A 22,366-nucleotide genomic window follows, 5' to 3' on the forward strand; every position below is an offset into this window, starting at 1 on the left:
AGGCTGAAACTGAAGCCTGAGGGCGTTAGCCTGGGTAGCGGGGCTTAGGTTACAGGCCCCCTGCCTGGGGCTGAAGTCCTAGGACTTTGGCCCCTCCCCCGCCTGGGGCAGCGGGGCGCGGGCAGGCTCAGGCTTCGGTTTCCCCTTCTGGGATCGTGTACTCATTTTTGTTGTCAGAAGGGGATTGCAGTGCAATGAAGTTTGAGAACCCCTGCCATACACCAAGCATCTCCTCATGAGCTTCTACAGTCTTTTGGGAGTTCAATCAGTACTTTGACGGTTCCTTGCAGATTCAGTGACAGACTTCTGCACAGCCTAGTGCTATCTCTGCCGTCTCTCTCCTTTTTCCCTGGGTTAGTTAAATTTTTTAAAATTTTGGTTTGGTTTGTTTGTAATGGAAAGCCTTTGATCATTTCGGATTATTGGGGAAACCTGATTGAGAAAATATTTCTTGGACTCTAGTATTTTGGACACTATCTTCTGTTTCAGTTCTTCTGCCACATTACAAGTTGTTTCTCATCTCTCTTCCAATTATGCTTTATGCCTCCTGATCCCCACCTGGGTTACTGATTATCAATTGTTTGGTAAAAGGAGCCTGCCTCAGGTTTGCAAGTTTGACTGTGCAAGGATCTTCAGCAGTCTAGCTTGTTGGGTTTGTTTTTTATTTCCCAGTGCTTTGTACAATCAATTGGTGTTTTAGGTTTTGAGTATTCTTTGGTTTGGTGCCAAAGGGTTTGCTTCTCTGCTCAGGACGTTAGTATTGTTGAGACCCGGGTGTGATTATAGGAATGGATTTTGTTTTAGTTTGGTTTAGTTTTTAATCCTCTGGTGCTTTGCAGTGGAAGGAGCATTTGCTGTCTTGGCCGATATGGATTCTTCTTGTGAATTGATTAGGAAGGTGAATTATGCTGTTTCTGCCCTGCCACCAGTATACCTTGGGTTCCTCCGCACATGTAGAATTTGTTTGCAGAACTGTACGTGTCCAATTTCTGTTGGGTTTTTAGTCCCATTTAGTGAATTTGGTTGGCAAAGTTGGGCTCCAGACTTTGCTTCTGGGTAAGAGAATTTTTCAGTTCAATTGAACAATGGTTTGTTGACATGACAAACTAACCCAGTGCTTCCAAAGTGTAAATAAGACAGAAGCCACAAACATCTGTCTGAAGAAGGGCTATCCAGGATGGGACTTCACAGTATGTTTAAGATATTATCCCATGTTCATCTGTCATTACTGCCTACTCCTGATTAGCTCTGCTATAGCTTTCCTTTCTCTTGGGGTTATGCTGTTTTTCCCCCCTAATCAATTACTTTAATCTGATAATTTGCGGACTCCTGTATTTTGGAAAACAGACTAGAAAATCTCTCTCTATCTCCACTGTCCTCTGTCACATTGGTTTAACAGGCGTTCCTCTCTCAAGCATTGGTCCAGCAAGTACTTACCCATGTGCTTAACTTTACTTGAATGTGCAGTCCCACTGATTTCAATGAGATTAGCCATGTACATAAAATTACGCTCATGTGTGCCAGTATTTGCAGGATCGGGATCTCAGTTTTCACTGTGCTTTGTGTCTCTATTTCCATCTCTAGCTGACGAACACTGATTCATAGCCTGAATTCTACTGTTGAATAGTTTTAGCAGTAGTTTTATCAGAGTTGTGGTTTCATTATGTCATAGGAGGCCTGAATAGCTTTTCCATGTGATACTTTAATAGCCAGTTTGAAACTTCCAAAGGCATTTATTATAAGGCCCAGCTGCAAAGGCCCAATTCAGAATTGCCCTATCCCTTGTGTAGTCATTTACACCAGTGCACAGGAAGTGAAAAACACTGCCATTCTGATTTGTTAGTACATTGCATTCATTTTGCACAGGTGTAAATGATTGCACAAGGTGAAAGGCATTGAAGATGCAGATCCTTTAACTTTGCATTTCGTGGAAACCCTGAATTTGGGAACTGTTTCCATGAGATTGATAGTTTATTGATGTATAAGTTGCAAAGAGCATGGCTGAGTTTGTTTCCCAGTTTTACTTTTCTTTTTTGCTTGAAAGATTGTTTGCTTGTTTATTTTTATCTCATCTTTGATGGATTGTTACATGGATTTAAATATGTCAAATTTTCTCACCGATTTTATTTTGTAGCATCTTAAGGTTCAGTCTTGAGAGCCAGATTGAATCAAAAGCTTTTTAAATGTCTATAAAGCAGACAAATATCTTCCCATATTTGGCTGGTTGGTTGGTTTGTTTCTACATGTTTATTTATGACATGCAGAGTAAATATGTGGTCAGTGGTTTGTTTCTCAGGAAGGAATCCAATTTGACTTTCATGCGTTACGTTGTTGGTTAGATACTGTATTATTCTTTCACTGATGCTGTTGCAGAATAGTTTACTGACATTTCTTCAAACACCAAGTGCTCTGTAATTATTGGGCTGAAGGCATCTCTCATTTTATCCAACCATATCTCAGGGAAGTGTCCAGACTTGAGGGTTAGGTTATAGTATACAGACAGACAGACACACATCCAGTGATCCTGAAACACCACACACACACACACACACACACACACACACACATCCAGTGGTCCTGAAACACCACACACACACACACACACACACACATCCAGTGGTCCTGAAACACCACACACACATGCAGAGCAGATGCAGCAAGACAAAGGGCTCCACATTCACACCACTCCACAATTGCCAAGTTTGGTAAAGCCCCATGCGTAACATTTTGCATGGACAAGAGTCAGTTATTCTCCCCACCTAAGCAATAGAGGGCAGGGATGGTGTAGATCATTGGTGGGCAACCTGCAGCACACGGACTGCACATAGCCCATCAGGGTAATCCGCTGGGGGGCCGCGAGACAGTTTGTTTACATTTGCACGTCCACCCGCAGCTCCCAGTGGCCACGGTTCGCTGTTCCTGGCCAATGGGAGCTGAGAAAGCGGTGCGGGCCACAGATACGTGCTGGCCACCGCTTCCCACAGCTCCTATTGGCCAGGAACAGCGAACTGCAGCCACTGGGAGCTGCGGGCAGCCATGCCTGCAGACAGTCAATGTAAACAAATTGTCTCATGGCCCATCAGTGGATTACCCTGATGGGTCATATGCGGCCTGCAGGCTGCCCACCACTGGTGTAGATACATACAAACTCACCTAGAGCATTGGAAGCAAGTGTGAGTGGAAGCTCAACACTCCCTAGAAGCAGGTGGCAGAAGGGCCCATGCACAGAAGCATCCAGCAACCCTAGCTTGGGGGGGTAAGGGAGGGGAATATCGTAGTAGTGGTGGAAATGCAGGAGAAGGTGGGGGAGAGCTTTGGGTAGGGGAATCCCTTGCCTGGCCCTTTGTCTTGCTGCATCTGCTCTGCTCAGCTTGCTTCTGGCAGCTGCTCTGTGGTGGCTACCAACTCTGAGGGGGAACAGGGACCACAGAGACAGAGAGATGCTTAGCCACCTGTTCAGCAGGCACCACAGTGCCTACCAATAGCAGGAAGGAGCAGCTTCTGGGGAATACCTGTTGCCTCCCAGCTGGATGCGTGAGAATCCAAGGGGAGGGGCCCCTGTCAGTTTGAGTGTCCTGTGAGATGCCTAACACTTGGCAGCCTTGCCCCCAAGCCCTAAGCAATCCCTCAAAAGCCTCAATGCACATTCTCTGGAGCCTGAAACAAACTCACTGTCTCTGCCCACTCAAACATGTGACATTGAACTTTTTTGCAAAAAGAAAAGGAGTACTTGTGGTACCTTAGAGACTAACCAATTTATTTGAGCATAAGCTTTCGTGAGCTACAGCTCACTTCATCGGATGCATACTGTGGAAAGTACAGAAGACGTTTTTATACAAACAAACCATGAAAAAATGGGTGATTATCACTACAAAAGGTTTTCTCTCCCCCACCCATCTGATTTGTGTCCATTTATTCTTTTACGTAGAGACTGTCCAGTTTGACCAATGTACATGGCAGAGGGGCATTGCTGGCACATGATGGCATATATCACATTGGTAGATGTGCAGGTGAAGGAGCATCTGATAGTGTGGCTGATGTTATTAGGCCCTGTGATGGTGTCCCCTGAATAGGTATGTGGGCACAGTTGGCAACGGGCTTTGTTGCAAGGATAGGTTCCTGGTTCTGTTGTGTGGTATGTGGTTGCTGGTGAGTATTCGCTTCAGGTTGGGGGGCTGTCTGTAGGCAAGGACTGGCCTGTCTCCCAAGATTTGTGAGAGTGTTGGGTCATCCTTCAGGATAGGTTGTAGATCCTTGATAATGCGTTGGAGGGGTTTTAGTTGGGGGCTGAAGGTGACGGCTAGTGGCGTTCTGTTATTTTCTTTGTTAGGCCTGTCCTGTAGTAGGTGACTTCTGGGAACTCTTCTGGCTCTATCAATCTGTTTCTTCACTTCTGCAGGTGGGTATTGTAGTTGTAAGAATGCTTGATAGAGATCTTGTAGGTGTTTGTCTCTGTGTGAGGGGTTGGAGCAAATGCGGTTGTATCGCAGAGCTTGGCTGTAGACAATGGATTGTGTGGTGTGGTCAGAGTGAAAGCTGGAGGCACGTAGGTAGGAATAGCGGTCAGTAGGTTTCCGGTATAGGGTGGTGTTTATCTGACCATGGTTTATTAGCACTGTAGTGTCCAGGAAGTGGATCTCTTGTGTGGACTGGACCAGGCTGAGGTTGATGGTGGGATGGAAATTGTTGAAATCATGGTGGAATTCCTCAAGGGCTTCTTTTCCATGGGTCCAGATAATGAAGATGTCATCAATATAGCGCAAGTAGAGTAGGGGCGTTAGGGGATGAGAGCTGAGGAAGCATTGTTCTAAGTCAGCCATAAAAATGCTGGCATACTGTGGGGCCAGGATGGTGTTATCAGGAAGATCACCGATGGATTGTAGTTTCCTCAGTACAAGCCATTACCCTCTGATCCCACTGTGAGTTACCAAAAGAAACTACAGCATTTGCTCAAGAAACTCCCTGAAAAAGCACAAGATCAAATCCGCACATACACACCCCTGGAACCTCAACCTGGGTTATTCTATCTACTACCCAAGATCCATAAACCTGGAAATCCTGGGCGCCCCATCATCTCAGGCATTGGCACCCTGACAGCAGGATTGTCTGGCTATGTAGACTCCCTCCTCAGGCCCTACGCTACCAGCACTCCCAGCTACCTTCGAGACGCCATTGACTTCCTGAGGAAACTACAATCCATCGGTGATCTTCCTGATAACACCATCCTGGCCACTATGGATGTAGAAGCCCTCGACACCAACATTCCACACAAAGATGGACTACAAGCCATCAAGAACACTATCCCCGATAATGTCACGGCTAACCTGGTGGCTGAACTTTGTGACTTTGTCCTTACCCATAACTATTTTACATTTGGGGACAATGTATACCTTCAAATCAGCGGCACTGCTATGGGTACCCGCATGGCCCCACAGTATGCCAACATTTTTATGGCTGACTTAGAACAACGCTTCCTCAGCTCTCATCCCCTAACTGGGGTCTGACTCATGATTTTTGAATGCATGGGGTTCACAGTATTGCATATACACACCTTAAACCAGGGAGCGGCAACCTTTGGCCCACGGCCCACCAGGGTAAGCCCCCTAGCGCGCCAGGCCAGTTTGTTTACCTGCCGTATCCGCAGGTTCAGACGATCGCGGCTCCCACTGGCCCATAGTTCACCAGTTCACCGCTCCAGGCCAATGGGGGCTGCAGGAAGTGGCGGCGAGCACATCCCTCAGCCCGCACCGCTTCCCGCAGCTCCCATTGGCCTGGGACAGCGAACCACGGCCAGTGGGAGCCGCGATCGGCTGAACCTGCAGACGCGGCAGGTAAACAAACCAGCCCAGCCTGTCAGGGGGGTAACCCTGGCGGGCCACGGGCCAAAGGTTGCTGATCCCTGCCTTAAACCAAGCCCCATTTATTCCCACACAGCAAAAACAGCACTCATTCATCTTCAGTGAAAGAAGAACCCCCACATACACATACAAACAACTCACTCTCCCTTCCCCAGCAAATCCCTTTCTGTAGTAGTTCATGGAGGGCACGTTGGCAAAAAATAGTTGAAGGGGCTATAGCTCTCACTAAGTGTCCCTCTAGTTTGTTACCTCAGCACAAATCTTATAGAGCTGGTCACATTTTTTTTTATCAAAATGATTTTACAAAAAAAAATGCCCTTGTTGAAAAACCAAAATTTTCTGCATGAAAGTTTCAGTTTTGCCAAAAAATTCAATTTTCCATCAGAAAACTCCAAATGACAGCTCACCAGCTGCTTGTCTGGGAAGCTCCTGTCAATTTCACTTTCTGCCAGTGAAACTGACAAAAGCATTCCTGGAGGATGCCTCCCTGGCTCTTACCTGCGCCCCACAGTCTGGGGCTGCAGAAGCCTCCCTGGCTCTTACCCCCACATCCCGGGTCTGGGGCTGCAGAAGCAGAGAGCCCATGAAACTGACAAGAGCCTTCCAGCCAGACAGCTCAAAAATTCTGTTTAAGTTCTTCCAAAACTCAATTTTTCTTGAAAACTGTTCATGTGAAAAATTTCTCTTTTTTGTTGTTGATTTTGTGGCTTTTTTTACATTTTGCTCTTGTTCTGGGCAAAGTCTTTATTTTCAAAGACCTCTGCACCAAATCCACGGTGCTGTAGGAAGTGGAGATGGCAATTCATTAGTTGCCACTCTTCGCACTGACTCCATACTGAACCAGAGCCTTACCATTGTACAGGAAGATACATTACAGGTAGAAGTGCTGTCTTGGTCTTGACCATGTATCAAGGTTCCTTCCCCACTCTGAACTCTAGGGTACAGATGTGGGGACCTGCCTGAAAGACCCCCTAAGCTTATTCTTACCTGCTTAGGTTAAAAGCAGCCACCACCAAAGTGTTACACAAAGAATAACAGGGGAAGTGCCCACTTGGAAACGTCTCCCCCCCCAAAATATCCCCCCAAGCACTACATCCCCTTTCCTGAGGAAGGCTTGATAAAAATCCTCAGCAATTTGCATAGGTGAACGCAGACCCAAACCCTTGGATCTTAAGACCAATGAAAAAGCAATCAGGTTCTTAAAAGAGAATTTTAATTAAAGAAAAAGTAAAAGAAAAACCTCTGTAAAATCAGGAAGGGAAATACCTTACAGGGTAATCAGATTCAAAACATAGAGAATCCCTCTAGGCAAAACCTTAAGTTACAAAAAGACACAAAAACAGGAATATACATTCAGCACTACTTATTTTATCAGCCATTTAAACAAAACAGAATCTAATGCATATCTAACTAGATTGCTTATTAACCCTTTACAGGAGTTCTGACCTGCATTCCTGCTCTGGTCCCGGCAAAAGCATCGCACAGACAGACAGACCCTTTGTTCCCCCTCCTCCCACCTGCAGCTTTAAGAGTAACTTGTCTCCTCATTGGTTATTTTGGTCAGGTGCCAGCGAGGTTATCCTAGCTTCTTAACCCTTTACAGGTGAAAGGGTTTTGCCTTTGGCCAGGAGGGATTTTATAGTTCTATATACAGAAAGGTGGGTTACCCTTCCCTTTATATTTATGACACCATGCCTGATCATTAAACATCCTTTGGCATTTTTCTCAAGAGCTGGAGGGATGACCTTCACTGTACTGACCAAATTCCATTTTGGTTGATTGCATTCTTCCTCTAGTTCCCCTTGTAGTTTCAGTTGAGTACAGTAGTCTTCACTTCTTGTCCTAAACTGCTGTGGTGTTGCCACGCAATATTAAACAGCTTCCATGTTCTACCCCAGAAGTTGCTGCATTTCAGTGGTGGATGACATGATTCCTACATATAGTACATTCTACAATCAGTTTTGTAAAATGCTTGGTATCCATTTGGATGAAAAATGCATACCCCTGTTGACATTCTGATCTCAGTAGCTGAACAGAAAGATGGGGAACAGCAGACAGTTCACAAAGAATTGTGAAAAGCTCAGTTTTCCCACTATATAATACACATTAAAACTTGTCTCTATTGAGCTATCCATGATAAAGTCATCTTGGCATTTGATAAAGAGAACAGGGATTTCGTTGATTTGTCCTGGCTAGAGCTGGCCAGATAGTATATAAAAAAAAAAATTTGGAATATGTTATTGCTGACTGATGGGAAAATGTGTGAGTAATTTGTTTAATAAATATTGTTCAACCATCTGTAGTTAGCCAAATCATGAAGAAAAATATTTGTGAATGATTTATTTGAAAATTTACAGAAGAAAGTGGTCAAATAAACAATTTGACAATATTATTCAAACAGCACTAGACTTGGCCAACATTCCCCTTCTCAGTAAAATAAGCTCCAGTACATACTGTACTTAAATGCTTTCCTGAATTGGGGCCTAAGTGCTGTTTATTACTAACCGTAGAATAGATTCTATATTTGGAAAAAATGCCCAATGTAATAAAATAATACTTGTAATAATTCGGAATACCTTTTACTTCTCTAGCACCTTCCAGTTGAGGCTCTCAGAGCACTTTACAGACTTAATGAATTTAGTGTCACAGCTGCTCTGCAAGGCAGGAATGTATTATGAATTCAGAAGAAGTCTGGGTCCTTGGCAGGGCCGGCTCTAGGCACCAGCTAAGGAAGCTGGTGCCTGGGGTGGCAAATCAGAAGGGGCGACGCTTCAGCTGTTTTTGGGGTGCCACTCCAGCGTTTTGTTTTTTTTTATTTTTTCCTTCCTCGGCTGCACTTCGGTGGCAGCTTTTTTATTTTTTCTTCTTGGGCGGCCGCTTTTTTTTTTTTTGCTTCTGTAACCCTTCTGCCAGGCCAAGTGGATAGCAGCAAGGGCCGGGTTCAGTACACAGGGGTTCCCTCTCATCAAAGCAAATACAAAACTGGCTCGAGCCCCCACCCAGTGACCTGGGAAAATCTTACACACCCCCTGGGCGCCTCAAAGAGGCAATACTTCCCCTCTCGCAAGCACAGAGTCTCGGTGTAGTAGAGAATCTTTAATAACATGAGGTAAACGACATCAGCATTAAATTGGGGAAACACCACAACTAGTGTTCATTAACCAAACCATGAGCAAAGGCCCACCCCAGAAAATTGGGCCACATCCTTTCCCTCGGGTTCTTGAGTCCCAGAACCCAAACGTCTCTTGAGTCCAGCAATCCTCAAATCACCCAAAATCCAAAAAGTCCAGCCCCAGAGTTCAAAAGTTCATCTGCAGAGTGTTACTCCCCAGTCTGGCTAAAATGTGCCTGTGTGTGGGGGAAAGAGGTAAGGGGTACCTTACGTGTCCTGAAGCTGACTGCCCCACAGGGCTCTGCTCTGCTACGCTGTCTCACGAACGGCTCTGCTCCACCACGACCAGCTCCGCTCTGCACAGCTCGCCGTCTCACGAACAGCTCTGCTCAGCTCGCCGTCTCACGAACACACCGCTGTCTCACGAACGGCTCCGCTCCACCACGACCGGCTCCGCTCTGCACAGCTCGCTGTCTCACGAACAGCTCTGCTCAGCTCGCCGTCTCACGAACACACCACTGTCTCACGAACGGCTCCGCTCCACCACGACCGGCTCCGCTCTGCACAGCTTGCCGTCTCACGAACAGCTCCGCTCTGCACAGCTCGCCGTCTCACGAACACGCCGCTGTCTCACGAACGGCTCCACTCCACCACGACCTGCTCCACTCTGCACAGCTCGCCATCTCACGAACGGCTCCGCTCTGCACAGCTCACCGTCTCACGAACACGCCGCTGTCTCACGAACGGCTCCACCACGACCGGCTCCACTCTGCACAGCTCGCCGTCCCACGAACAGCTCCGCTCTGCACAGCTCGCCGTCCCACGAACAGCACCAATGCACTCTAGATCTTCCGGCTCCCCATTACTTGACACAGTGCTCTTAGTGATTTCAGCTCTCAGTGATTTCAGCTCATAGTAGTGGGGGCCTTAGTGCTGGTGCACCATAAGGCCAAAGTGAATGCAGCACAGTATCTGCAGCAAGACTCTTAATAGACCCAAAATTAGCTCTGACATTCCACAGTGGAGAGAGACAGAGGTGCAATTGGTGCTTCAGGCCCTCACAAAGGGGCCCACACCACCAGGTACTAATACCTGTCTCAAGTCTCTCTCAATTCACAGAGTTTTGGAACCCATGTCCCTTGCCTAGCGAGTGCTACTCAGTTGATGGTGAGTCCCTCCATCATAACAAAAGGCCAAGTACAGTTCCAAGCACAGTTCCCATAATCAGGGTAATAACAATTTACTCTTCCCGCCCCAATAACAAAGACACTGGGGATCCCACAACAGCCAAAGTGACCATTTGGGCAGTTATGGCCTCATTCTAGGCGGGGTGGGTGTGCCTATGCAAATTGAGATCAGCCCCTGAAGTTCTTTTCCACTACTTGCCACACCTCACCACCAGATGTCAGGGTGGAGCCCATCCTGACTCTGCTTACACTTCACTGCTTGGGGCGGCAAAAAAGGTAGAGCCGGCCCTGGTCCTTGGAAAGGAGCAGGCAGACGTTGTTTTCCGCAGGAATCATTACTTCATAAACTCTTTCTCAGACTTCATGACCAACGACATGCTAGACTCTTTACAAGATTCCTTGACACAGCATGTAGGCTAAATTTTCAAATCTGGGTGCCAAAAGTTAGCCCTGGTCTATACTAGGAGTTGAGGTCGAATTTAGCAGCGTTAAATCAATTTAACCCTGCACCCATCCACACGACGAAGCCCTTTTTTCGACTTAAAGGGCTCTTAAAATCAATTTCTTTACTCCACCCCCAACAAGGGGATTAGCACTGAAATCAGCCTTGCCTGGTCGAATTTGGGGTAGTGTGGCCGCAATTCGACGGTATTGGCCTCCGGGAGCTATCCCAGAGTGCTCCATTGTGACCGCTCTGGACAGTACTCTAAACTCAGATGCACTGGCCAGGTAGACAGGAAAAGGCCCACGAACTTTTGAATTTCAATTTCCTGTTTGGCCAGCGTGGCAAGCTGCAGGTGAGTGCAGAGCTCATCAGCAGAGGTGACCATGATGGAGTCCCAGAATCGCAAAAGAGCTCCAGCATGGACCGAACGGGAGGTACGGGATCTGATCGCTGTATGGAGAGAGGAATCTGTGCTATCAGAACTCCGTTCCAGTTTTCAAAATGCCAAAACATTTGTCAAAATCTCCCAGGGCATGAAGGACAGAGGCCATAACAGGGACCAGAAACAGTGCCACGTGAAACTTCAGGAGCTGAAGCAAGCCTACCAGAAAACTAGAGAGGCAAACGGGTCAGAGCCGGGTCAGAGCCCCAGACATGCCACTTCTATGATGAGCTACATGCCATTTTAGGGTGTTCAGCCACCACTACCCAACTGTGTGCTTTGACTCCATCAATGGAGAGGAAGGCAACACGGAAGCAGGTTTTGGGGACGAGGAAGATGATGATGATGAGGTTGTAGATAGCTCACAGCAAGCAAGCAGAGAAACCGGTTTTCCCGACAGCCAGGAACTGTTTCTCACCCTGGACCTGGAACCCAAACCCACCCAAGGCTGCCTCCTGGACCTGCTAGGCAGAGAAGGGACCTCTGGTTAGTGTACCTTTTTAAATAGTATACATGGTTTAAAAGCAAGCGGGTTTAATGATTAATTTGCCCTGGCATTCATGGCCAGTACAGCTACTGGAAAAGTCTGTTAACGTGTCTGGGGATGGAGCGGAAATCCTCCAGGGACATCTCCATAAAGCTCTCCTGGATGTATTCCCAAAGACTTTCTGGGAAGGGCAGCCTTATTCCGTCCACCATGGTAGGACACTTTACCACACCAGGCCAGTAGCACGTAGTCAGGAATCATTGCAGAGCAAAGCATTGCAGCGTATGTTTGCTGGCATTCAAACAACATCCATTCTTTATCTCTCTGTGTTATCCTCAGGAGAGTGACATCATTCATGGTCACCATGGTTTCTTAAGGGGACATTCAGATGTGCCCGTTCCTCCTGGGCCGTTTGCCTGTGGCTGAACAGAAATGTTCCCCGCTGTTAGTCACGCAGTGGGGGGAGGGGGGAGGGGTTAGCCACGCGGTGGGGGGAGGCAAAATGTGACCTTGTAATGAAAGCATATGTGCTATGTATGTAATGTTAACAGCAAGGTTTACCGTGAAAAAGTGTACCCATTGTTCTATAAAATGTGTCTTTTTAAATACCACTGTCCCTTTTTTTTTCCTCCTCCACCAGCTGCATGTGTTTCAAGGATCACAGGATCTTCTCCTTCCCAGAGACTAGCGAAGATTAGAAGGCGAAAAAAACGCACTTGCGATGAAATGTTCTCTGACCTCATGCTGTCCTCCCACACTGACAGAGCATAGACGAATGCGTGGAGGTAGACAATGTCAGAGTGCAGGAAAACACAAAATGAATGCGAGGAGAAGTGGCGGGCTGAAGAGAGTAAGTGGCGGACTGAAGATGATAGGTGGCAGCAGCGTGATGAGAAGAGGCAGGATTCAATGCTGAGGCTGCTGGAGGATCAAACTAATATGCTCCAGCATATGGTTGACCTGCAGGAAAGGCAGTTGGAGCACAGACCGCCGCTACAGCCCCTGTGTAACCAACCGCCCTCCTCCCCAAGTTCCATAGCCTCCTCACCCAGACACCCAAGAATGCGGTGGGGGGGCCTCCAGCCACTCCACCCCAGAGGATTGCCCAAGCAACAGAAGTCTGGCATTCAATAATTTTTAAAGTGCTGTGTGGCCTTGTCCTTTCTTCCTCCACCACCCCTACCGGGCTACCTTGGCAGTTATCCCCCTATTTGTGTGATGAATTAATAAAGAATGCATGAATGTGAAGCAACAATGACTTTATTGCCTCTGCAAGCGGTGATCAAATGGGGGAAGCGGAGGGTGGTTAGCTTACAGGGAAGTAGAGTGAACCGGGGGGGAGGGGTTTCATCGGGGAGAAACAAACAGAACTTTCACACCGTAGCCTGGCCAATCAAGAAACTGGTTTTCAAAGCTTCTCTGATGCACACCGTGCCCTCTTGTGCTCTTCTAACCGCCCTGGTGTCTGGCTGCGCGTTACCAGCGGCCAGGCGATTTCCCTCAACCTCCCACCCCGCCATAAAAATCTCCCCCTTACTCTCACAGATATTGTGGAGCACACAGCAAGCAGCAATAACAATGGGAATATGGGTTTCGCAGAGGTCTAACCGAGTCAGTAAACTGCGCCAGCGCACTTTTAAACATCAAATGCACATTCTACCACTATTCTGCACTTGCTCAGCCTGTAGTTGATCAGCTCCTGACTAATGTCCAGGCTGCCTGTGTACGGCTTCATGACCCATGGCATTAAGGGGTAGGCTGGGTCCCCAAGGATAACTATAGGCATTTCAACATCCCCAACGGTTATTTTCTGGTCTGGAAAGAAAGTCCCTTCCTGCAGCTTTTGAAACAGACCAGAGTTCCTGAAGATGCTAGCGTCATGTACCTTTCCCGGCCATCCCACGTTGATGTTGGTGAAACGTCCCTTGTGATCCACCAGTGCTTGCAGCACTATTGAAAAGTACCCCTTGCGGTTTATGTACTCGCCGGCTTGGTGCTCTGGTGCCAAGATAGGGATATGGATTCCGTCTATGGCCCCACCATAGTTAGGGAATCCCATTGCAGCAAAGCCATCCACTATGACCTGCACATTTCCCAGGGTCACTACCCTTGATATCAGCAGATCTTTGGTTGTGTTGGCTACTTGCATCACAGCAGCTCCCACAGTAGATTTGCCCACTCCAAATTGATTCCTGACTGACCGGTAGCTGTCTGGCATTACAAGCTTCCGCAGGGCTATTGCCACTCGCTTGTGAACTGTGAGGGCTGCTCTCATCTTGGTATTCTGGCGCTTCAGGGCAGGGGAAGGTAAGTCACAAAGTTCCATGAACGTGCCCTTACGCATGCGAAAGTTTCACAGCCACTGGGAATCGTCCCAGACCTGCAACACTATGCGGTCCCACCAGTCTGTGCTTGTTTCCCGAGCCCAGAATCGGCGTTCCACCACATGAACCTGCCCCATTAGCACCATGATGTATGCATTGGCAGGGCCCATGCTTTCAGAGAAATCTGTGTCCATGTCCTGATCACTCACGCGACCGCGCTGACGTCGCCTCCTCGCCCGGTATTGCTCTGCCAGGTTCTGGTGCTGCATATACTGCTGGACAATGTGTGTGGTGTTTAATGTGCTCCTAATTGCCAAAGGGATCTGAGCGGGCTCCATGCTTGCCATGGTATGGCGTCTGCGTGGAAAAAAGGCGCAGAACGATTGTCTGCCGTTGCTCTGATGGAGGGAGGGGTGACTGATGACATGGCTTATTGGATTGGCTTACAGGGAATTAAAATCAACAAAGGGGGTGGCTTTATATCAAGGAGAAACAAAAACAACTGTCACACAGAATGGCCCCCTCAGGGACTGAACTCAAAACCCTAGGTTTAGCAGGCCAATGCTCAACCTACTGAGCTGTCCCTCCCCCTGGTATTCCAGACAGGACTGAATCTCCATTAAACTTTTCAAGGTGCCACTGACAGACCTCACCAAAACAATTGTCAGCCATTGATTTCACGGAGGGAGGGAAGGAGAGAGGGGGGAGCAAATGAATACAAAACAAATCTGGTCTATTTCTTGTTTTGATCTTTTACATCTTTGGCTGGCAGCAGACGGTGCAGTAGGACTGCTAGCCATCCTCATCTCCTGGCTGCTCGGCAGAAGATGGTGCAACAGGACTACTAGCCAGCCTCATCTCCTGGCTGCTCGGCAGAAAACGGTGCTACAGGATTACTAGCCAGCCTCATCTCCTGGCTGCTCACCAGAAGATGGTGCAATAGGACTGCTAGCAGGACTAAAGAGAATGACCTGGTCGAGTCACTCCTATTACAGTCCCTGCGCCCAGGTCTGCCCAGGCGCTCCTGACCGACCTTACCATGGCGGCCAAGAGCACCAAGGACATGATGACGATGGTTATCAGGCCTATTGCACCGTCTGCTGCCACAAGGCAATGAGCTACTGCTGTGTGGCAATGCAATACCACGTCTGCCAGCACCCAGGAGACGTAGGGTGACAGTGAGCTGAGCAGGCTCCATCCTTGCCATGGTATGGCATCTGCACAGGTAACCCAGGAAAAAAGGTGTGAAACGATTGTCTGCCGTTGCTTTCACGGAGGGAGGGCCTGACGACATGTACCCAGAACCACCCGCGACAATGTTTTTGCCCCATTAGGCATTGGGATCTCAACCCAGAATTCCAATGGGCAGCGGGGACTGCAGGAACTGTGGGATAGCTACCCACAGTGCAACACTCCAGAAGTTGACGCTAGCCTCGGTACTGTGGAAGCACTTCACCGAGTTAATGCACTTAGAGCATTTTGTGTGGGAACACGCACAATCGACTATATAAAAACGATTTCTAAAAAACCGGCTTCTATAAATTCGACCTAATTTCGTCGTGTAGACATACCCATTCTTAAGTCTAGATGTAGACAGCTCAATATAAATTGCCTGATATTCAAACATGCAGACTTAAATGGGATGTGTTAGTGTTCAGCATTTCTGAAAACTCAAGCCACCTAAATTTAAGTGTCTACACATGGATTTAGCAGTGTTTATTTTAAAACCTAGGTGCCTAAAATTACACTGCTAAATCCATATGTAGACTCTTAAATAAACTGTAGCCATAATAGCTCGAGACATGCAGGTTACAGACACAAATGTCAGGATGCTGGCTGGCCCCAAAGCATGCCAGGAACCTAAAAGGCATCTTGTCTGACCCCGCAGTGTGGGTAGGGGGAGGTGAGGACCACTGGTCATCTCCTGCCTCAAAAGAAAATGGAGTGGAGCTCAGGGCCATTACGAACCCTGCACCCTGCGGAGCAGAGATCCTGTTACAAAGGCTGCTCCAGAGACCAGAATTGTGGGGATCTTCCCTCTCTGCTGAGACCAGAGGAGGGGATGTCAAGGAGAGCTTTCTGGTTTCAGATGAAAACTAAGGAAAACTTGGCAGCTTTGGTGGAGTTTTGATATGTACTTTTAGGTTCATTTTAACTTGAAACTTCAATCATATAACAGAGGATGCAAATGCATGCAAAATAAAAACAACAAAGATTCACAGACAACATGGCAAAATGAAACCTCCATTTTTCACACAGCTCCAGAGAGTGTGATGCTTAAATAACAACAGTATACAAGACAACCTGTGTATGCATTTCCCTTCAATTCTTTCTAGGTGCCTCTTCATGCATCGGCATCTCTTGCTCATTGTGATTTGGTGCCTCTCTCTCTATTTTGCTTCCCCATTGGGTGACCAATTATCTAGTTATCAAGCCAGCAGGAAAATGGGTCAGGAATTGCAGATGTCTCAGTCTTCACTGCCAGGGGGCATTTGATAACAAGCTATTGCAGGCTGCGCTGCAAATCTATTGGTTGGCATGTCATTCTTGAGTGTTTGCATAAGGACTCATTGATTCCAGAGTCTGGCATTTTGCTCTTGACCCTGCAGCTGTTTTGGGTATCTACGATGCAGCAGCCTTGTCAGCTCATCCAACATTTCTGGCGCGAGTCTTGGAGAATTTTCAGAAAGGCAGCTTGCACGATCACTTCTCACTGTAGCCATATCCGTTACCAATCCTTCCAATTAGCCTTTTGCTGGGGAATTCTGAAGAACTTTATGATACTGCCCAGTGCAGCTGTGCCTTTGTAAATCTTGTATTCCACTTCAACAACTGGTTTTGAATGCGGCCATTTGGCAGAACAATAAGCATGTCTGGTGACTGAGAGAGTCCAAAAGGCCAAATTATTAGGTACAAAAAGGACGGTGCATTATCATAAGATGAAATATACTGTGAGTGAGCTTGGCAGAGGAGTAAGTGCCCACGCTATGATCTGCACCAGTTGCCAGTAAGAAAAGAGATTCATTTCAAGGTCTTGCTCTTAGCACATAAAGGCCTTAATACTGTATGCCCAAGTTAGTTGAGCAACCAACTCTGCCTGTGGCCTTCTTACACCAGGGCAGAATTTAGCTCTAAGAGAGACTGTAATGCGATAGGAAAAGCCTCAAAGGGATGCACATATCACAGGCATCAAAATTAATATCATCGTGGAATGGTTAGCACACACCAATCCAAGATGTGGGTTACTTGTTTTAGGAGAGAAGGTGATTGGTCTGTAGAAACCAAATTAATAAATAATGTTAACATTGTTTTAAACAATCCCCTTAGCTAGGCTTCGAACAGTTTGGAGTGTATCACAAAAGCTGTAAAGTTCAGGTCTGCACACAGAAGCTACAGGCAAGGAATCATTATTCCTTTACGTTGTTTTTGGAGCTCCATTCAAGTTAAATGAAGTTACAATGTACAAACGGACAGAAGAATCAGGCCCAAGCTTTCTCTCAATCATTGGAACATATAGGAACCTTTGGCTATCCCATATTCTCTTGCAATTCATACCGCCAGGAAGGCTCTCAGGCCATGGGATCTTTAGATTGGCTGTTGTTCCTCTATCCTGTACAAAAGTGAGGTTCTGAAATATTGAATCTAGCTGAGAAGGGGAAGGGGGAACAGTGTATTTGCCACAGGGATGGGGTGGGGAGTAGAAGGGTTGACCCCTTGGAAGGGGGCTGGAAACTTGTCAGATCATGAGATGGAAGGGAGTGACACCTTAGAACATCCAGAGCTTGTCATGGGGGATCAGGCCAGCTGGGCAGCCACTGAGACAAGGGATGTAGGTTTGTTATGGGGGTTTGGTTACTATGAGAGAGCATTAGGCCCTATTTTTGGAGGCGTTATGTGAATCTGAGATCATTACTGGCATGTGTGAAAGCCTTCAGGAAACTGGCTCTTTCTAGTTAGACTCTACACAAAGTCATGTGACAAGTCCAGATGATCAGCAACAGAAAGTCTCTCCATTCTTGGAATAAAGTTTGATGAGAAATGGCCACTGTAGAGAGGAAGGTGCAGGCCTTTTCTTTCAGCAGTGATTTCCCAGCCAGCAATTGTAGGGGCTCCTAGCTCTCTCTTAACAGCCAGTAAGCAGGTGCTGTGCTTGCTGGGGTGAAATAAGTCAGGAGGAGGCTCTGCCTGGCAAGATTTGCTTTAGGGCATGCTCAGATGGTGACCATCCCAGGCTGTAAATCTGCACGGAAAGAGCAGGGAGTTGCTGCAAGGACATGTTTGGATCTGGAAGTGCGAACATAGAGGTGATGACTGTTTCCCTGGCCATGATAATAATTCTCACAACTAAAATAGACGCTTGGCCATTGGAAGAGTTGCTCCTAATGCCTAGAATAAAGGTCTGGAAATGTTGGCATTTCACAAATGAGATCACTGAATGGAGGAGTCTAGTTCCAAAGGTTAAAACTCCTTCCTCCACTCTTGGCTACAGACCTCTTTTCAGACCCACGCCCCCCGCCCCGCTTCAGTTGGAACAGCCTCCCACTTCCCAGCACCCTGTCTTCTTACAAATCCTTCCTCAAAACCAGCTTATTTTGAAAGGCTTTCCTACGTTCATCTCCTCTGTGATTACGTGTCTGCACCTTTTCAGACCTGAACAGCTGTTTCCTGGCTACGACTGGTCTGAGCTAGACTGTTATTTGGGGCAGTGACCCTCCCATTTATATTTTCTGTAAACCACTACATCCCCTTTGAATAACTGTAGCCCAGGTGAGCTAAGAGGGCACAGGAGAGGGAGAATTCTAGTGTCATCTAGTTGGTTCTACAGACATTCTACCCATCATAAATCCAGAAGCAGGTTATCAAGTTACATCCATGGATCCTCAGAACAATTTGTCACTGGGTGCTCAGAAATGAAAGGGCTCAAAGAAAAAATGGCAGAAAAGAAAGGCCCAGGCTGGGCAAAACAAGGTCTCACAAACATCTTAGATATCAGGGAGCTCCTGTTTAATTAGTTAATGTATCTAATCTTTTTAGATTACACCCATCATACTTATTAAAGCCAACACAAGCAAATCTCTGAATCTCACTGTGTTATTTGGGGATGGAGACTCTATTGTTGATTTTATTTTTATTGCTGTAAAATAATAGAAAGCTTCATGAATGAAAGCTGACAAAACACAGTAAGAGTGTTATTTTCCGTACAGTAATATAAATGGTAACATAACACTTAAGCAGATAATGAATGAAACCAGAAAAAAATGAAACAAAAGAAAGAGAAAATAAAGGAAAGGAATAAGTTCATCAACTTTTCTCTTGAGGGAACATTCTAATTTACAGTCTTATTTTGTTTTTGTTAAAATAATTTGGCACAAGCATGCCACATGTGCACAAATATGTACGCCTTCTCAGATTATAACTGCGCTGATCTGCACAGAATCACAAGGTTCCAGGCCTGTTGGACACATTCCAATATGGAGGAAGAGTCAGAATTTTTCCATTGCTTACAAATGAGCACCAGTAGCAGAAGCTGTTAACCCCAAGTTCTCGCCGTCACATTCCTTAGAGTTTAATACCCAAATATACAAGATTCTGGAGTGGTGGGCACCAAAAAGCCAGGGATTTCTTTCCGTGTAACACAAACCAAGCGACCCATCTGAAGGTAATTTTGGACAGGACCAGAGAACGTGAAGCAGGGGTTCCTGTGGAATGCAATGCCTACAGCATCTGTCAGAGACTTGCCACTTGTCCATTTTCACTTATATCTCGCTGAAACAGAGCAAAGGTGTATGAAAAGCGCTCTGGCATCCTACATCTCTGGCTTGACAGGATAATGGGAGGGGGGGTTCTTTTTTGTTATCTAAAGAAAAGTATTATTTTGGCAAGGTTATCAAGGGAAAGTTAGATTGAAGAAATGCATTTAGTTCTGAACACACTGAGGTTTGTGGATGTCAAGCTGTGTAGAGTAGCTCATGACCATGAGTGCCAACCTCAGGGCACACTGTCAAAGGAACAGGGCACAAACCACAGACTAGTGGTATGTTCTCTAATGCGATTTCACTAACGAAGTAACAAGTGTGAACTCCTAAAGCACATTAACAGCTTTAACATGGAGTCACAGACCATCCCCTTTGGCACTCCAGACATCTATCATGCCCCCTAGGTGAGCCTGCCTTTGTGATAGGTGGTCCTTTAAACCAAAAATCCACAACAATATTCACGTTACTCCCAGTCCCAAAGGACCAGTCAGTTACCCCAGGTCAATTGTACCTTAGATCTCTCACCAAAGACAACGCTTGTAGCCAGTCCTGTAAGAAACATACTAAAGATATATTAACTAGGAAAAAGAAATGAGAATGGTTTACAAGGATATAGCAGGTAAACCTAGGACTGTCCAAGGTTTCAAAAAGTAACAGAAGTTGCTTTAATGTACAAGCTCTATATGTCCTTTGGGGCTAACCCAAGCTAAACAGCTTGGGGATCCCTGGCTTATGCTCAGAAATATTGCCCTCTCCAAATTCCAAGCAGCATAGCGATACATTTTCTTTACAGGGATTTTTATCCCTTTCCCCCAGAGCTCAGTCTGATGTAACAAGGATTTCTGCACAGCTCCTCTTCATGTGTGGTGGTGGTGGGAGAAATCATGAAAGTCTTTTATGCACTGATGTCGCACAATAGTTTGTCTGGTGTCTGTAGGTCTTCTTCTGTTGAGCAGGAGGGGATACCTCGTGTGGCAAACTTCTACCTCCATACTTGGTAATGCTTCGCTCCTGACAGTGGAGATCTGCAGTTTTAGAGCAAACACTTTTATAGTTACAAAAACTTAACTATTGTCTTATAACATACAATACAGATATTATAAGTGAGATTAATGCATGCAGCAATATACAAGCATTTCATAAAGTCTAAACACGCAACACATTCTTTTCACTTAACATCTATTTTAACAATGCTAACACAGATGAGTCAAACTCATTCCCAGCTATGCATTTGTCATTGTTCAGTGAGGCTTCAGAGCCTTGACATTAGCTGGCACGTGGTCTGCCAGCATCACAGCGGTTGTCACAGGGTGATGATCCTTTAAGAGACTGGGCTCAGCTTTACCCATGCCTTGTCATCCAGTCATAGGTGATGCAGTTGGACCTGGTCATGGACTCAATAATCACATGATGGTAACCCGGGGCAGGGCTTCCTAGAAGGGGGAGCCTACTCCATAGGAGAGCGAGAGAGATCAAAGATTAGGAAGAGTTTGGGGGAGGGCTTTCCAGAAAACTGTCAAGTGGGCCTGAGTTCCCCTGTTCAGAGGAATCTGGGATGCAAAGAGCAAGCAAGCTGTGTGTGAAGCCCTAATACAAGGGTAACCGAGGAGAGAGACTTATGGAATGCTTGCGCAGAGGTTCCAGAAGGGGCCCAAGGTCAAAGAGAGCTGGAGAAGGGACTCACCATACCAGCAAGGTGAAAAAACCCAGCTCAAGCTACCTGAAGTGATGGACTGGAGCAGAAACGTGAAGCAGAGAGTCTTTAGGAAATCCCATGTAGCAGAACCTGAGCGCTTGGAAAGAACTGTTCAGCCCAGCAAAGGGCTGAAGATATTGTGGAGCAGGGGAAGACTTGTTTTGGTTTAAGTTTGCATATGAATGGTTATAATAAATTGGATCCTAAGAAGTGGGAAAATGAATTCTGCTTCTGGAAGTTAGGTCCACAGCCAGTTGCGGAGAAGTTCTGTCTCCCATCCATGTAAGACTCACTCTTGAGGTTGACAGTTCCGAGCTGCCATGGGGACATCATGCTCTCTGAAAATCCTGCCAACTTCTCCTCCTCTGGCCTGTACAACAGGAAGATTCTTCATACGCGCTCTCATTGCAGTCAGGCCTGGCATCTCTCTCAGCCGGGGCCCTGAGTAGCGGTAGAAACATTCCTGTTTGGTGGTAATCATAATGAAGGGTCAAAGGTGAATGAGAATAATAGAATAGCATGCGAGAGACAATTCTGTGCTTTTCCAAAGAAGTCTCCCCCTCCAACTTTCCAACGGGATATCTGCTGACACCACACAACTAATAAAATATCAAGTAGAAGTATTCCTTCATCGGAACTGAATGTCATTGGCTAATCCATCCTAAAGGTAAGACTTTTAGACGATTCTGAATTCTGACTCTCCAAATTGACCCTTCCATTGATGTCACCTGTACCACCATTCCCTCATACTCCAAGGTGGAAAGCAGCATGGTTTAGCAGGGAATTTTCAATAAATTAAATAGGCCCCTTAAAGTAACAAATTATTTCCCCCCTTATTACATGAAAAACTGGTTTCTGAGTCTTCTATAACCTTCTGGGTTTATTCTTCCCCCTATTACGTACTTTTAGATGAGCATATTGTCCGAATATAATGTAGAAGAAAGAAGATAGTCCCTGCCTCCAAAGAGCTTGATTCTGTCAAGTCACATTTGAAGAGCAACTAGGAACTTCTCAGTGAATCTTTCTGGAATATTTCCTAAGCAGCTGCTGATTCTTTCA

The 22,366-nt window shown here is 46.4% G+C and overlaps 1 long non-coding RNA gene across 2 annotated transcripts in view; it reads right to left on the reverse strand.

Annotated features, from left to right (window-relative positions):
- Positions 1 to 18,958: 18,958 nt before the first annotated feature.
- The window catches only part of LOC114018956, a 30,977-nt gene continuing 27,569 nt past the window's right edge, over positions 18,959 to 22,366 (reverse strand). For both annotated transcript variants that reach the window (XR_005226455.2, XR_005226454.2), the window contains 2 exons: positions 21,601 to 21,770; positions 18,959 to 20,636 (listed from right to left, as the gene is read on the reverse strand). This is a non-coding gene — a long non-coding RNA (uncharacterized LOC114018956). The remainder of the gene's footprint in view (positions 20,637 to 21,600; positions 21,771 to 22,366) is intronic.

This window comes from Chelonia mydas, chromosome 1 (genome assembly GCF_015237465.2).
Source record: "Chelonia mydas isolate rCheMyd1 chromosome 1, rCheMyd1.pri.v2, whole genome shotgun sequence".
NCBI classification, from domain to species: domain Eukaryota; kingdom Metazoa; phylum Chordata; order Testudines; family Cheloniidae; genus Chelonia; species Chelonia mydas.